Genomic DNA, 12,630 nt, shown 5'->3' on the forward strand with positions numbered 1-12,630 from the left:
CACAAAGCTGATCGGAGGGCTGGAGCACTTCTCCTGTGAGGACAGGCTGAGAGAGTTGGGGTTGTTCAGCCTGGAGAAGAGAAGGCTCCGGGGAGATCTAGTCGTGGTCTTCCAGTACCTGAAGGGGCCCACAGGAAAGATGGAGAGGGACTGTTTATCAGGGAGTGTAGTGACAGGACAAGGGGCAATGGGTTTAACCTGAAGGAGGGTCGATTTAGATGTAAGGAAGAAATTCTTTACTCTGAGGGTGGTGAGGCACTGTAAGAGGCTGCCCAGAGAAGCTGTGGATGCCCCATCCCTGGAAGTGTTCAAGGCCAGGTTGGATGGGGCTTTGGGCAACCTGGTCTGGTGGACGGTGTCTCTGCCCATGGCAGGGGGGTTGGAACCAGATGGGCTTTGAGGTCCCTTCCAACCCAAACCATTCCGTGATTCTGTCATTCTAAATTAGATTTTTTTGTTGGCTTCAACCATCACAACAGAGCGCGGAGCTCTCTGGGGATACCCAGGATGGGGTTTTCCAGCGCCGATCGACGCGTCCACCTCCCTTCGGTGTGAGTCTCGGCAGGTTTGCGTTACCAAACCTCTCTGCCACCCCTTCTCCCAGCACCACGCGGGGTGCGGGGGGATTATTGCTCCCTCCCTCCCTCCCTCGGCGCTCTCGCAGCGGTGCAGCGCCTCTCCCAGCGCCGCAGCTGGGCAGTCGTCAGCCCGTTTTGCCAATTCGCTGAGCGAATTTCCTCCAAATCGCACCGACGACTAAAGACAAAACAACAAAGGCTTGATTTCTTTGTTCCCCCTGCCAGAAGCCGTACGTGCAATGCCAAGATGCGACACGCAACACCTCGCGTTACAGACGCACGTCATTCACGCTGACTCAGAGCAGGGAAACCTTCGCTGCCTCATCCCACGTTATTTCTAGTCCCAAGGCTTCAGCTTTGCGCTGAGCTCTAAGCCCAAGATTTTTTTAACTTTTTTTTTTTTTTTAAGTTAAAGTTTTATCCTGGTTTGGTTTTTGTTGGGGCTTTTTTGTGTTTGTTTGTGTTTGGTTTCGACACCGTGTGCTGTCAAGACCAAAGGGAGCTTGTTTCACCTTGCAGCGTTAGGTAGAGCAGTGATTGCGGGGAAAGCGAAGAAAAGAAGGGAGAAGCAAAGACGGTGGGTAACGGAAGAGCACATTTTGGGGGGTTTGTTGTTAACGTAGGGGGGTTGTACACGCAAAAACCTGTTCAGACCGCGGGTGAGTGGCTGGGTGCCACTTTGCCCATCCCAGCGCGGCCTTCCCATGCAAGCTCCGAGGCAGCCCCTTTCCTTCCAGCCGTTCCCGTTGAATCCGCTCTGCTCCCGCCGTACGGAGCGCGTTTTAACGCAAGCGCGCATCAAAGAAACTAGAAATGGCATTTAATTTGACCCCATTAGGTATGAGATCGCCCCTCTCCCACGCAGGGCTGTATCAATCCAGCCGGCTTCAGGTTTTTTCTTCCCAGGGATCTTCTGCCGCAGGTGTCTCCGAGAAACACTTTGCCATCCGCGCGGCGTTTCCTGGCAGGGACGGTTTATGGTCACCCGTGAGCGCGCGCCATCATCTCCCTCCTGATTTAGCACGTGGAAGGACCGATATGTACCTTTAATAAAGGCAATCTTCATCTTTCTTCTGGAACGTCGCATAAAATGTAGGCTTAGAGCAGCTTTCGGAGGCAGGCACAAATTGCCGGCGGGGATACACCGAAATTCCACGGGGTATACGGGCTTTGGCTGCGGGGCTTACAGGTAACACGCCATGTCGGCCCAGTTTGCATACAATATGCACACACACATATACACGTATGTATGTACGTATACTGACCGAGGTCCAAGCGCAGAAGGAAGTGGGTGGATAGCTGTATGGGCGTGTGGGCGGATATATGGATATATGGGTGGGCGTGCGGGTGGATGGGTGCATGAGTTGGGGTGGGAATGGGAGCACGGGGTGGGTGGATGGGTGCATAAATTGGGGCGTGGGCGGCTGGATGTATGGGAGCGTGGGTTGGTACATGCATGGGTGGGCGATGCGTGGGTGTACGAGTACACGGGTGGGTGCACACGTCGCTGCACGCGAGGGCGGGTGGGTGCATGGGTGTGTCTAGGTGCATTGGCTGATGCAGGAATGGGCGGGTGCATGCACGGGGGGGTGGGTGCGTGGGTGTGTTGGTGCATGCACGGGTGGGCGGGTGCGTGGGCTGGTGCAGGCATGGGGGGGTGGGTGCGTGGGTGTGTTGGTGCATGCACAGGGGTGTGCGCGTGTCTAGGTGCGTTGGTTGGTGCAGGAATGGGTGGGCGGGTGCACGGGTGTGTGGGTTGGTGCATGCGTGGGTGCGTGCGTGTCCGGGTGCGTTGGCCGGTGCAGGCACGGTGGGTGGGTGGGTGGGTGCACGGGCCGGTGCAGGCACGGTGGGTGGGCGGGTGCACGGGCCGGTGCAGGCACGGGTGGGTGGGTGGGCGGGTGCACGGGCCGGCGCAGGCACGGTGGGTGGGCGGGTGGGTGCACGGGCCGGTGCAGGCACGGTGGGTGGGTGGGTGGGTGCACGGGCCGGTGCAGGCACGGTGGGTGGGCGGGTGCACGGGCCGGTGCAGGCACGGGTGGGTGGGTGGGCGGGTGCACGGGCCGGCGCAGGCACGGTGGGTGGGCGGGTGGGTGCACGGGCCGGTGCAGGCACGGTGGGTGGGTGGGCGGGTGGGTGCACGGGCCGGCGCAGGCACGGTGGGTGGGTGGGTGGGTGCACGGGCCGGTGCAGGCACGGTGGGTGGGTGGGTGGGTGCACGGGCCGGTGCAGGCACGGTGGGTGCAGGGTTGGACAGACGGACAAGCTCCGCACAGACCTCGGGGGCAGCCGCGCAGCTGTTGCCTCTCGCGCCGGAACGAACCCGCCCAAACCGCGCGCGGCCCCGCACCGCCAGCAACGCGCTCGCCCCGCGCCGGGAGGCACGCGCCGGGCGGGGCGCTGCTGCCGGCCCATCCCGGCGCGGGGGCGGTGCCGTGCCCCGCCCTGGCTCGGCGCGCGGGGGGCGGGCGGTGGCACCTGCGGGCCGGGCCGTGCGGTGCCGTGAGGAGCGGTGAGGAGCCGAGCGGAGCCGAGCGGCGGCCGCGGCCCGGATGTAACCGGCGCGGGAACATGGCGCTGGGGGCGGTGTGATCGGCGGCGGCCGAGGTAGGGGCGACGGGAGCGGGGCGCGGGGGTGCGCGGCGGCGGCGGCGGCGGCGGCTGCCGAGGCGGAGCGGCGCGGGGGGCGCGGGCGGAGGCTCGACCTTGCGGGCCCCTTCCTCCTCCCCCTCAGAGCGCGGTTGCGGCCGCGGTGCTGCCCGCCCGCCCGCCCGTCCTGGCAGCCGGTGCCCGCCTCGACGGGGCTGGAGCGGGCCGGGAGACAAAGGCACGGCCCGGGCATCCCCTTCCCCACCTGTGCGGAGCGGGCAGAGCCGCGGCGGCTGCTGAGGGCGGCTGGCGCAGGGAGAGCCAGGGGCTCCGGGCTCCTCTTCGGGAGGGCTTCAGAGGGTCGGCGTAGCCGATTTTGCTTTAAATACCTTGCTGGGGTTTTCCACAACAATGGCTTTTTTTTTAAAAAAAAAAAAAAAAGGCATTTTGATTTTTGTCAGGCTTTTTTCCAGAAGAAGTTGCTCCCAACTTTGTGTGAATATCATGTGCTTTTGGGTCTCACCCAGAAAGCAGGTACCCGGAGACGGGCAGCCGCTCCTGCGGGCGCCTGCAAACCTCTGCTCACTCTATTTCTTTTTACGTATAAAGGGTTAGAAATGCCTGCAATCCACTCCGTTCTTCTGTCGGTGTTGGTTAGCCTCAGATCATCGTAGCTAAATAAAATGAGCTGAATAGTGGCTGCCGTGCTTGAATGGCGCTCCACACTCAGACCAGAGCAGAAGCGGGGTTTGTTTTTTTTTTTTTTTTTTTCCTTGGTATCGATCAGACCTTGAGAATTTCTTACCAACCCGCTAGCAGCACGCAGGCTGCCTTTCTTCTTCTTTGTTACACACCAGCCCTCTGTTAACATAAAGAAACAATGGAATTTTTTTTTTTCCTTCTCAGATATTCGGTGTTAGAACAAATGGGCTGTCATTGTCATTAAGGATAAAATTTCCACCGACTCGAGAGGGACCAGCAGTGAGACCACCCTGCTGGTAGTCTTTCCCTTAATTTTAATTTATTTTTTTCCCACGCTTTAGCATTTGCAAAATGAGGGAAGAGAGTTTTTACCTGTGTTGAGATGGATCTCTGTGGTCTTTGCTGCCCAGAGAGCACTTAGGGACTCATTGCTCCTAATTTATTGCCTTTATTGTGCCATGAAACTTTAAATAATGCTGCTGAGGACTAAAGTAGGGAGCCGCGCTCCCCTGCCCTGTACGAAAGCTGGTGTTGGTGGCTGTGAGCATCACTGCCGCTCTTGGGGACGGACGTCTTGTTGCATGGAGGATGCATCTGGAGGTGTCGGGGAATCGCTCTGGCTGTCTCCTGAGGATGATGTTTCCGACATGGAGAGTGGATTTAGTGTCACTTGCTTCCTGGCCATCTGCACCCCGGGAGCTGGGTTGAGCAAAAACTGCAGAAGCTTTTCTGTTTCAATTTGAGGTTCACAAAATGGCCCTTTGCATTGCTTGTTTTATTCCTGCTGGAGTGTTGCCGTTTGTGCCGTATGGCAATTACTAACATGTTGCTCCCCCCACGGTGAGCAGCTGCTCTCCTGGTTTGCTAGTGGGGACAGAGGGACTTGGGTAGCACAGGGCAGGACACTGGCTTCGGAGCTGCTGTGCCGGGTAAAGCTTTGGGAGTTACTCATTGCAGTTGGCCGTACTGGCTCTTTCTGCAGCTTAGTCACTGGTTTTTTGGTTGTAGCTCGTTTCAGGTTGATGCAAGGTCTTTGTTCAGCGTGGAATTGTGTTGTAGTGCTATCAAACATATTAACTGGAGATAAACTGAGTAAAAATGTGGCTTGAATTGAGGGAAGGACACACTCTCATGTTGAGAGCGAAGCTAAACTTTCTTCTTTCTCCTGCTTCAAACATTTTTACAAATGGTTTTGATCCAGGTGAAACTGTGTTTTCTAGCAGAGATTCATTTTCATCAGAAGATTTTAGACTGGTCTGCCATAGTCCTGCCTCCTCTTTGTGCAGAAGCTCCAAGTGCCGTTACACGCTTCTGCAGTTTTTAACCTTATTCTAAGGAAATGAGGGTTAACCAGTCACTGTGTGCGTGCGTGTGTCGTTCAGCTGTAGCGATGGATGAAGGGGCTCAGAGTAGTCGTTACTGTGCAGAGAAGCGGTGGCACAGAGGGGAGACCGTCGTGGTTCTGTTGTGGAGAACCCTGCTACAAGTCATCAGGGAATCCCCTTGGCAACCCCCTGCAGAGCAAGACCCAGTAAATCCCATTTCTTGTTCGATTCCCTTGTTACTTGGGCACCCCTATTTGCTTCCCAGCAGGTTGTTTTTTTTTTTTTTTTCCTTTTTTTCTGGACATCTTCATCAATCATGAATACTCCCAGTATGAATATTTGGCTTTCAGTGAAATCCCAGCGTCCTGATGGCTGATTTTAAAATGGAAATGTGTAATGACCACAGTTCTTGCAAAGCCTTTTATTTCCCAAATATTATTTGCCAAAGTAACAGTTGTTTTGGCAACTCTTGCTTTGAAAGCTAATATTTGGGAGATAATGTTTTGCAAGAAACTTGCTAGTGTCAACTTCTGTCAGTCAGCTGAGAACAAACTTCTCATGGTGCTAGTTAACAACAGAGATAAGTTTTGCCTTACCTCATCCCTTCTGACCACAGATTCGCTACTGGAATAGGGGAGGCAAACTGGTCTTTTTGACATCTTTTGGGGCATGTAATTTGGGTTTGAAGCTGAGTTCAAGGAGGACTCCAGCTCGTGTGGCTGAAGCCCGAGAGGTGATGCTGGCACAGATCTGTCAGGGGCACTATGCTATTTCAGGGAGGTATGGAAAAAAGAAGAGGAAAAACAGACCAGAAGAGCCTCTGTATCTCTGCTCCTCCTCTCTGATCACCCTCACATTTGACACTTAAATCCAATTATTGCTTTGAAGCTCCTCCAATTAAGTATCTGAAGTGTTTGGCATCTACTTGTTCAAATACATAAATTCACTCCGGTTTTACCGGTTTACTCTGCAAAAGCTACAAACAAAAATCTGCTGCTTGGCATGCATTGAAACTGCTAACAGGTGTTTGTGGGTGCCAGCAGCTGAAGAGTGTCTGACATACGCGTAAACCTCTTGCTAAACCAAAAAACCCTCTTGCTAAAATACCTCCTTGGGATATTCTGCTCCTGGCGTTAGTGTCTCTGAGTTGTCGTGGTGTTTGGCCATCCTGGAGGCATTTCTGGGGCTGTCTCTGCTTTGCTTTTCGCTGACATCAGTGGAAGTTGGTCTGTTGGGTCTGCTGCAGGATTTGGTCAGGTTTCCCTGGGTTTTGGTTAAAGCCGAGTGAACCCTCTGCCCGCAGGTGTGACTGCAGCCAGGTGAAACCAGAAACGCTGCAGTGGAAACTTCAGGTGGTTGATAGTCCTCTCACCTGGAGGGCATACGCTTTTTACCATCTTCCAGTTACACTCTTTTTTCCATTAATTCTAAGCTATTAGACATTTCCATGCTACTCTCAATAGCAATGTGAAGCATGAAAGGTGTTACCTATAACTATTTGCTCAAAAAATGGGTGGCATGACCAATAGAGCCTCGGTTCCTGCGGCTTCATCCCTTGTAGCTTCTCAGGTGTCTGGTATGGGTTTGTCTTTGAGCTTCATAGGGTATCTCGCTTCTCTCCAGGTACTAAGCTTGATATTTTTGAGACAACTTCTCCCCCCCCCCCCCTTAAATTCAGCTTCAGCTGGCGATGAGGCGTGTCGGAGTGTTGCACGGCACAACTGCATTGGCAGGGAAAAGAGCTGAAAAGTGGAAAGTTTCAAAAACTTTAACAGCTAGGCACCAAAAACCAGTTAGTTAAGAGGCTATTTAAAAGGGAAAAAAAAAAACTAGAACAAATTTGAATGCACTCCAATGCCATTTAATGTTCAGGTAACTAATTAAGCCTTTAATCCATTAGGCCACAGAGATTCACTGGGGACTTGCTGTTAGTGCTGGTGTTTTGGCCCATGTTTGGAGGGCTGTCCCCACAACCAAGAAAACAAAATATTTTCTATCAAAATGAATGCTTAGGGGGTTTTGGGTTTGGGTTTTTTGGTTTGTTTTTGGGTTGGGTTGTTTTTTTTTTCTTTCTGGGGAGAAACAACTTGGAGAGCAGGACTGGGGCTGGGGCTTTGGGGCTAAGACCTGCCACAGCATTTGGTTCTCGCGTGGTTGAAAGCTGCCTTGCAGCCCTGGCACAAACTGTCGGCTTTGAGCCAAGTCTTGTGCCTTAAAGGTTCGAGGATTATCCCTTTCCAAGGCGTGCCTGTGAGTGCAGCGAGAAGCACGTGCTCCCATTGCGTCGTGTGGAGCCAGCCACGACACATGAAGTCAGCTATTTTGCATCTATTTCCAACTATTTGTTTTTCTGGGCTGTGTAAGAGTGCTACTGCTTTTGGAAGGTGCATCTGGTGGAAGTGCAAAGGTAATTACGTTTCAGAGCAGACAGAGCTTGAATATCTTTTAAAGTCAAATCAACGAAACAAAAATGTGTGAATCAAGTTTAGCCTTTCACAGGCTGGCTGTCGTTTCCTATTTCTGATCTTTCTTATCCCCTAAGCAAAGCTTTTATTAAAACATGAGCTGTATATACCAATTAATATTTATATCTCACCAACCACCAAAATTGGGGTCCTCGTAGGGCTGGAGGCTGTAAGGACGTGCAGTAAGATGTGTTTTCACCTTGGGGAGCTTACGGCATGAGGTGCACCCATCCTATTTGTGCATATGCTGTGTGCCGGGGCGAGGATAGCCAAAGCGTGCGGGAGAGGAGTGGCGTGACTTGCTCAGGGGCATGCAGTGACGGAGAGCAAAAGTGAAATCCCGGCTCCCATCGTTTTCCTTCTGGGCCCTCCTGGCTTTGCTCTGTGTGCCGGCTCTGCCGTTAAGAGTTTGCCGCTAGTGAGCGGCTCTGCCTGCAGCAGGACATACCGCTCCGGTGTCACGGGGTGGGAGCTTTGATTTTGCTGAACAAAGATGCTCTTCCAAAAATAGGTTAAGCCAATGAACTTGGATGCCAAAAATAGCAATAGATATTTTCCTTTTTCCAACTGCGCTTCAGATTTATTGTTCCCTGCTGGAGGCAGCTGAAGAAGTAAAAGAGATACTGCAGCTATAGGCAAGGGAATAGTGGAAGTAGACATACAGAGTCATCCCTGATGGAGGAAAACCACACGTGTCAGGTATCCCTGTAGAAATACACAACAATCCAAAATAACAATGTAAATAAAATTGTGCAATGGCCCTAAACCCTTCCCGTAGGAAAAGTTTCATTGTTTTCCTAGCAGTTAAGATACCCCAGAAAGGGAAGGATGGAGAGATGACAGGTGACAAAGGAGAGGACAAAAGAAAGGCCAACAAACAAAAACTGGAACAAATAAATGCCACAAGAATGATCCTGGTGATAGCCCCTATAAACATTTTATTGCAACATGCTCTGCTGCGTGTGAATAATTCACTCTTCCCAAACTGATGGCAGTAAAATCTGCGCAGCGGCTTTCCCCTCTGCCTTCATACAGGTTGTGTAGTTATAGTTGTTAAAACTTAAGATTTCTCTCCTGGGATTCTCCATAGAAATTTTTGTATCGTTAACTTAAACTCCAGCTTTCCCATTCCCCGAGTTAGACGCACGCACAGAGGACAGAGCTAATTACTTGCACTGCAGCTATTTAAGGCGCTGGGCTGAGCGTGGAGCTGGAAGTCAGGAGGCACTGTGGCTCTAATCCGGGCTGTACTGCTCGCTGAGCCACCTCCAAGAAGTTATTTAACCTCTGTGTGCCACTGCTTCCCTCTGGGTAACAGGAGGGATTATGATAATTGCTTTTGAAAACCACTTTCAGGTGTTTAGGTTTTGTTTGGGTTTTTTTCTGAAGGTGCAGAACTATCCGGTCCTGAGCTGAAGAGGCTCTGTGTATCCCAGGAGGCTTTTGGTACTTTACAGGATTATGAAAACAACGCTTAATGCCTCGTTGGGCTGTTTGGGCCACATAAATAAATACATTTAAAACATTTTTCATGAATCTTCCACATACTGCTCACAGAAGGGCTCTTAAGATACAACTGAAGGATGTAGAAATGAGATGTGGTTCAAAAGGGTTGTTGTTGAACTCTTGATGAAATGCAAGTAAAATATCGTAATGCTTAAATGGTTTATTTTTTCAACCAAATCCTGCCTTTGCTACAGAAACCTGGGTTTGCATCTATTAAACCTGTCTCTACCTCGAGTGTAAAGACCCCAAAGGCAGCAGATTTGCTACGTTTCTCATAGGCTTTGGAGGGTGTTTGGTTTTGTGTTTTATAGAAAGGGGTGATTTTCTAGGCTGAAGAAGTCGGAAGGCTTTCCTGAGAGCAAGGTGAGCGCACAGTAAATGCACCCTGAGCTGTACCTCTATCCCAGATTTTGAAGCATGCAGGAAAGAATGACGGTACATGAATTTGTCTCTGTTGCACACACTGAACTCCTTTCCAAATAGCAAAACTTCTTCCTATTTATGCTTTGTGTCGCAGGGAAAAATAATCAAAGGGCGGAAAACCCAATGGCTGAACTGCAGCTGAGACCAAAGCGTTAATGAAAAAGTCGTTTGTGGAGCATGGTGCTGTTAGTGAGGTGGCTGGTTGGGAGGCGCTATCTGGGCCGTGGGTTTTGGGGAAGCAACGTTACCGGGGATTTTCTGTTAGAAACATAAAGTTTAGTGTGCTACTGGAAAGTGCTTCAGTGCCAAGGCAATGGCTGTAGTCTAAGCAATTGGCTGCTCGAGGAAATCTCTGGGTGCTCCCATGTTTTATACAGGAGCTTGAAATGATGCAGCCTAAAGTGGAGGAGTATATTGCATCTCCCCAGCACGAGGGCTATAGGTCCCGTAAGCATGTGTTGAGAGTGGCCTGGCTGCCAAAAGAATTTAGTGTTGCTATGATGGTTGCAGGTGGTGATTGCCTTTTAAGTTCTTTCTCTCTGTTCTGACGTTTTTAGGACAGTAAGTGAAGGATGAGAAGTAGAAAAGCAAACAAATTAGAAAAAATCCCGTGTGTGGATGTCTGTAATTGCATTCGTGTGGCTCGATGGAAAGAGCCCCATCATACTGGAAGTCAGGGAGGGGTTGGCAATGAATAAAAGTAGTTATTGCCAATAGCTCTCATGCCAAAACTGAGTATTGATGATAGGGCTCAGCTTAAAGCAGATGGCGTAATACATACCCTAAAGACCGCTCTGGGGAAACATGTGCAAAACCATGTGCCTTGTGTGCCACGGAGGGTTTTTTCCTAGGGGTGAGACAGAAGAAACCTTTGCTTGGACGGAGGTGAGAGTTGAGTCCTGGTCCTGGGAAGCAAGAGAAATGCTCTACTGAGGCAAAGCTTTTATTAGGGACACAAGTGTGTCCCTGATTTTTTGTTGTATTAGAGATATAATAGCAAAATTACCAAAAATACAACATCCATCCCACATCTGTGCTTTCCCTGCTTGATCTCTTTGAGGACCAGCTCTTAGCACTGTCAGGATTCTCAGGGAGAGGGTTTTTTCAAGTACTTAAGAAGTACAAGGCATGAGGTAAATAATTTAAACACTGATGCAGAGCATTGCCAGCTGAAAAGTGACTTACAATCTCTTAACAAGCTAACAATAAATGGATTTTTTTCCTCCTTTTGGGGAGAGGAGTGTGGAACGTGCCACCAATCAGCAGGGCTGCTTCCTTCCAAGAGAAGGGTTTGCTGTAATGAACTCAAGTTAAAGCCAGAGCTCCTTTCTTCTTGGGCAATCCAGTCTGAATTTGGACATCACCAGTGCAATAGACCCTTGGCATTGTGTGTGATGTGGCTCACATTTATAATAAAACTTCTGCTTACAGAAGGATTTTGACTTTTTTTCCTCACCATCTGGTTGGACTTGGTCCACATTATTTTGTTGTTGCATTTTTCTTTTTTTTTTTTTGTGCAACATCCTGATGCTGCTACTTATGAGAGACCTTTAACTGAGGGTTAAAGAGTTTCTGGGTGTTTTTGTTCCATTACTTTTGCTATTTTTATTCTAACACACACTTCTCTTCCTATTTACTTTACTTTTTAATATTTCTCTCTTCCTGAGGTAACAGCATCTTGCTATTTCTCTTCAGTTTCCAATTCTGTGTAAGAAAGATAGTCAACTGACCTGATTTAGCTAGAAATTAAACTACAGCTATTTTTTTCATGGACTTAATGGGAAAATAGGTGATAATTGCTAACTAATGCTTTTTAAAGACTTTTTTTAAATGGGTGAAAGACTGTCAAGCTGTCAATCAAGACAAAGATTGGATAATGCGCTATTCCCTTGACAAGCTTCCTTTATTATATTAGGCATCTGCTTCACTCTGTATATTTGAGCTACTCAAAATTTGCCCTTTAATGTTTACTTTTCCCATCCTTTCTTAGTATTACTTAAGTAGTATTAGTATACGTGTACAGCCTAGTCAAATAGATGTAATAATCTTTCAAGAAAATAATGTTAAGGTGCGATTAGCTTTGTAATGTCATGGTATTCTTTAACATTTTTCCAATTTCTCGCCTTGTCGCTCCGTGGTGCACCCACCTGCCCTTGCTGAAGCCAAGAACCACCCTTGAGTCAGGCTCTAAAATATGCAGAGCCTGGGTTTATGATGAGTGTGTTAAAGCCAGGCAAGTGTGAAACTCTGAGTTGCATGAATGTTTGTGGTCCTTACGGACCGTTTCTCAAGACTTTTGCCTATAACACAGGACATTTAATTTTCTCTTTATTTCCTTTTAAAGTAAATTCAGAGAGCAAACTGGAGATTTTGTTGCAATCCCCTGATTCCAGAGTCATGGGGCTTTCCGAGAAACCGTTAAAACAGCGAGATTTATGATAAAAGCCGATACTGGGCCATGCTAAGTAGCATCTCTCCACATCATGAAACCAAATTTATCTGAACTCCAGGCACCGCTGATGTTGCATGTAAAGCACCACAAATGTACAAAACTGGTGCAAAGCAGAACAGCCTTCCTTCCCAGACCATTCCCCCACCTCCAACAGTATTTGCAGGTTGAAAACCATCACCTTCCATGCCACCGAGAAGAACTGGAGTTAGTATGTCTGTAGCAGGATCTGCTGCTTTAAGCTGGGCAGAAGACGGAAAACCACTCCAGCAATGTTCCCATCCTGCTGGGAGAGGAAATACCAGTGCCAGCACTGCAAAAGGACCAAATGTGGTATAGATTTTGATGTAAATAACACTAAAAATTACCATGATGTCTTAAAAAAGAATTACAATCATCATGGCAAACGAGAAAAAATAAGAATATAGAAATAACAATCTCCTTTGGCCTGCAAATAAATCAAAGCTTAGCTGTTGATCTCCCATTGCTGGCTAGCTGGGAACGTAAATCCAAGGGTTTATCATTAAGCTTAACGGGTTATAAAATCTGGACTATTTTGGAGGTAGTTGCAGAGATTTGCAGCCCGGGCAGAG

General features: G+C 49.4%; 1 protein-coding gene across 5 annotated transcripts in view; it reads left to right on the forward strand.

The window, feature by feature from the left end:
* Positions 1–3,043: 3,043 nt before the first annotated feature.
* Positions 3,044–12,630, forward strand: part of PAK5 (p21 (RAC1) activated kinase 5) — a 91,132-nt gene continuing 81,545 nt past the window's right edge. For 2 of the 5 annotated variants that reach the window (XM_075749796.1, XM_075749795.1), the window contains exon 1: positions 3,044–3,185. The gene's annotated coding sequence lies outside the window, so the exon portion shown is untranslated. The remainder of the gene's footprint in view (positions 3,186–12,630) is intronic. The other 3 variants (XM_075749794.1, XM_075749792.1, XM_075749793.1) reach the window with 2 other exon arrangements.

Source organism: Balearica regulorum, chromosome 3 (assembly GCF_011004875.1).
Source record: "Balearica regulorum gibbericeps isolate bBalReg1 chromosome 3, bBalReg1.pri, whole genome shotgun sequence".
NCBI classification, from domain to species: Eukaryota; Metazoa; Chordata; class Aves; order Gruiformes; family Gruidae; genus Balearica; species Balearica regulorum.